Source organism: Nannospalax galili, unplaced genomic scaffold, assembly GCF_000622305.1.
Source record: "Nannospalax galili isolate Female #2095 unplaced genomic scaffold, S.galili_v1.0 scaffold87, whole genome shotgun sequence".
NCBI classification, from domain to species: Eukaryota; Metazoa; Chordata; class Mammalia; order Rodentia; family Spalacidae; genus Nannospalax; species Nannospalax galili.
Genome location: NW_008360320.1, coordinates 301,785 through 306,515, shown reverse-complemented (window position 1 = coordinate 306,515; position 4,731 = coordinate 301,785). Strand labels below are relative to the sequence as shown.

At 41.9% G+C, this 4,731-nt stretch overlaps 1 non-coding gene across 1 annotated transcript; it reads right to left on the bottom strand.

Moving 5' to 3' along the window:
• Positions 1-238: 238 nt before the first annotated feature.
• LOC115068781 lies at positions 239-341 on the bottom strand. Its single transcript, XR_003848128.1, has one exon. It is a non-coding gene; the product is annotated as a U6 spliceosomal RNA (small nuclear RNA).
• Between the last annotated feature and the right edge of the window lie 4,390 nt (positions 342-4,731).

The window sequence follows — 4,731 nt, the reverse complement described above, 5'->3', positions numbered from 1 at the left end:
TGATAACAGCTTTTTGTTTTTGATGGGTTTTGGGGGGGGTGTTGTTGTTTGTTTGTTGTTTATGGAGACAGGGCCTCACCACGTAGCCTCTGAGTGACCTAGAACTCACTGTGCGAACAAGGCTGGCCTGAAACTCAGAGAGATTTGCTTGTTTCTGCCTCCCAAGTGTTGGGATTAAAGGCACACACCACCACACCTGACTGTTGTGTTTTTGCTTTTGCTTTGTTTTATTTATTTTTTTAATATGAAACACCACAAATTTTCATGCCATCCTTGAGCAGGAGCCATGCTAATCTTCTCTATATCATTCCAGTTTTAGTATGTGTGCTGCTGAAATGAACATCAACAACAGCTTTTTATTCTAGTTTTTAATACAGTTTTACTATTGTTTTTGAATTTTTTTTATCTATCAGGTCAAGAGTGGAATTTCTATCAGAGTAGAGATTTAAGGGCTATAGCCTGTTTCTAAGGAAGATATTTTTAAATTTAAAACTATACATAAAATAGTTGAGGGGGGGTCTAGAGAGAGAACTCGGCAGTTAAAAGATCTTGCTACTCTTCCAAAGGCCCTAAGTTTGTTTTCCAGAACCCACAAAGAGCTGCTAACCATCACCTATAACTCTAGTTCCAGGGGATCTGACACCCCTCTTCTGGCCTCCAAGCACTGCGCTCACATGCACAAACTCATATTTATACACAAATATACACTTATCAAAATAAAAATAAGGGACTGGAGAGATGACTCAGTGGTTAAGAGCACTGGCTGCTCTTGCAGAGGATCTGGGTTTGGGTCCCAGCATCCACATGATGGCTAGCAACCATCTTTAACTCCAGTTCCAGAGGATCCAACACCATCTTCTGGCCTCTCTGGGCACTGCACAATGTGATGCATTTACACAGATGCAGGCAAAACACTTATACGTATAAAATAAAAATAAATAATTCTTTTAATTAAAAAAACAAAAAGCATTGGCTGCTCTTCTAGAAGATCTAGGTTCAGTTCCCAGCACCCACATGGCGGCTTACAACAGGCCATAACTCCAGTTCCAAGGGATCTGGTGCCCTCTTCTGGCCTCTAGGCATTGTATGCATGGGTATACTTTGATACATGCAGGCAAAACACTCAGACACAGAAAATAAAAATAAATAAATAAAAATAAATCTTAAACAAATAAAAGTATGCACAGGGTGGTGTTTAGCACACATAGATAACTTTTAAATGTATAGTGTATGCTTACTTTCACTTATTCTCATAATAGCACCTGATAGCAAGGAATACCAACTGCGAAAACATATCTTTCTATCAATTCTTTGTAACTTTTTTTTAAAGTCCTTTCCTTAGAACAACCCTTTAAATTTGATAAGTACATGGAAGTTGAGGTGTGGCTCAGAGGTACAGCATTTTGCCTGGAACACTTATGGCCCTGACTTTGAGTCCTAGCACTGTAGAAAACAAATAACAAGTAAATAAGAAAATGAATAAATGAATGCATTTAACTTTCCACAGAGACCAAGAAGTTCATGAGCAAGTGGACTTCTTGGGAGGTATCCTTCAGTTTTCAGAATAAAACCCAGACCCCTTAGTTCTACAGAAAACAGTTGTCCCTAACTGCCTCTTTTTCCGCTGTTCCCTTCTGCTCCCCTGATCCACAGCTGCTCGGTGAAGAATAAGCGTTCTCCAAGGGAGATTTGTCTGGGTCTCTCACCCTCCATGCGTATTTCCTTTTATATGGAACACTTTGGCCCAGGATGTTTATCTCACCAAGATACTAACACAATTTGAAGATAATTCTTTGCTTAAAGATTGACTTTATTGCTATTAGCTACTGTTTCATTTCAGTGTATACAATATTATCTTCTTTTCAAGGGTGCTACAGCTATGTTTTCTGTGTCAGTCAGCCCTTCTCCCTATCCAAAAGCCATGTATCTCCTCTTTGAGCCTTGGCTGTGTGTTAAGCGAGAGCAAAGATTTCTTTCATAAAATGCTCTAGCTCCCCTTCCAGGAGATAACATGGTGACCTCATTAATGATGTGTGAACATCAGTCAGCACACTCTGGGTCTTAGTTTAGATTCTGATAAACAGGACCTTGACTAGTAAGTTTAATGTCTCTGGACCCTCATTTCTACATCTACCAAATGAGAACATCAGCAAGACATACCTGCTCCCACATCTCAAACCACATAGCAGATCAAATAAATTTGGTTTCTCTTTGATTTCCAGATAAATTTAACCAATTACTCAGTATCTATATTGTCATTTTATTTTGTTATTTATTTTTTGGCCTTTTTGAGACAGAGTCCCCTGTATAGCCTCAGCTGACCTAGAACTCGCTATGGAGACCAGACTGGCCTCAAACTCACAGAGATCCATCTGCCTCTACCTCCCAAGTGCTGGGATGAAAGGCTTTCACCACCACACCCAGCAATATTGTCATTTTAAATACTCAAAGAAGCTGGTATGGGAGTTGCACACCTTTAATCCCAGTATGGGGAAGGCTGGTATTGCAGTTCCTAGCCAGCCAGGGCTACACAGTCAGACCCTATCTCAAAAAAAATCAAGAACAACAAAATAAATAAATACTCAAATAACACTGATAAATAAAGATCCCCTGAGAATCTTGGAATTTGTCCTTCTCATTGTTGAGCAGTGTTTCATGATCTTGCCAAAGCTTGTCCTTTGACATTACTGTGACTTCTGATCTGTGTCTTATGAACAATGATAGAGCAAACATCCTTCTAAGCTGGATATTTCTAAAGCATTTCTGCTTTACATACAACAGAAATTTGGTGCTCTGGGCTTTGTCCCCACCACTAATTAGCTAAGAATGAAAAGAAAAGTTCCCAGTGGATGATGACAATCGAAAGTCCCCTTGAAATGGAGAAGAGAAAAAGGTGATGTGTTTCCCTCAATGCCACAGGAAGTCAGAAAATTCCAGCCGGGTCACAGTGAGCATCACGGGGGGGGGGCGGGGGGCACAGTTCTCTGGACACCAGGGTGCACAAGTAGAGTACTGATGCCTTCAGGTTTCAGACAACAGTCCAGTTCTGCAGCCAGCTCAAGGAAGGGAGTAGGTCCTTAAAAGAATCCACAACTGTTTGCAGTAGGATGAGCCTCTCTGATCCCTGAATGACTGGGGCCATAAAACAGGAGACTTAGGACAAAAAATTACTTCCAACCTGGCACTCACACCTTTTGACCTAGCACTCGGGAGGCAGAGGCAGGCAGATTTCTAAGAGATGGAAGACAGCCTGGTGTACATAGCAAGTTCCAGGCCAGCAGGGGCTCCACAGAGACCCTGTCTCAAAAAGACCAAAAAAAAAAAAACCCAAAGAATTTCTTCCCCTCATCCTTAAGTCAGCACTGTGGGGCATGTGAAACAAACTCATGGGTTGAATGGCCACAACAGGAAGGAGCCAGGAAACTTGTCTCTTCAGCGACTATGGAGGTGACTTAGAGAGTTGACACCAGTGAGAGAGAAGCCCCGGCCCATTAGAAAGCAAATTCATAGAACAAAATAGCAAAAGAAAGAATAAAAAGAGTAGACCTGGCCTGGGGTTGCAGATCAGTCAGTACAGTGCTTGCCTTAACTGCACAAAATTCTGGGTGTGATCCCTAGTGCTGCATAAACCAGGCCTGGTGATACACTCCTATAATCCCAGCAATTGGGAGGTGGAGACAGGAAGATCAAGAATTCAAGGTCATCCTTGGAGCCAACATGAGATGTAGGAGACCCCATGTCAAAAAAAAGAATACTCCTGGTAAAACTAGTGAAAGTATCATGTGGCCAGAGAAGGTTGTTAAACTAACTTCAGAAATAAGAGGAACTACGTAAACCATGCACTGCTAAATGCCAGGCATGCTTCTAAGGAGCATACTTCCGGTGGTCTTCAAATGTACTCTGAAAGTGTTCTACGCAGATAAATTGTGTGTGTGTGTGTGTGTGTGTGTGTGTGTGTGTGTGTGTGTGTGTGTTTAGCAAAAGGAGGAATAAAAGGAGTAGACCTGGCCTGAGGATGTAGATCAGTCAGAAAACAGCAGCCGGGCCACAGTGAGCATCGTGGATGTGGGGCATGGTTCTCTGGACACCAGGATGCATAAGTAGGGTGCACATGTAGAATGCGATACCTTCAGATTTCAGCCAAGGGTCCAGTTCTACAGCCAGCTCAAGGAAGGGAGTAGATCCATATATATATGGTCATGAATTCCAGAAGGGGTGGTTGGTGGGACATGGGAGGAGTTGGAGAGGGGAGAGGAAGTCAGGAAGAGTGGAATCCTTAAAAAAAATTCTATTACCGATCCCAGTTGGATATATGAAGCTAGAAGGCCCCTCTTCCCTGCTGCACTCCTTTTTTTTTTCCTTTCTTCCTCTCTTCCTTCTTCCTACAAATACTTTTTGACAGTCTGTGATATACCAGGCATACTCTTGGCACTATGGAGTCACAGGTTAACCAGGATATTTAAAGTGCCTGCTTTTCTAGTAGTGTAACAGATACTTAGACACTATAATTACTGGAAACAGTTGACTCCTCACATGGGCCCATAAGGTAACTGAAGCATGGTAAAAGTTTGGCATCTCTGCCTTTATTTTGCATCTATCTCTTTTAGGCAATGTACTGACAGCTTCTATAATGCCCTGTTCTAGAACCTCAAAAGTCACCTGATGGTTTGCAATCATTTTTCTAAACTCCACAGTCATACTGGATTCCAGAAACAAAAGACCCATAAACAT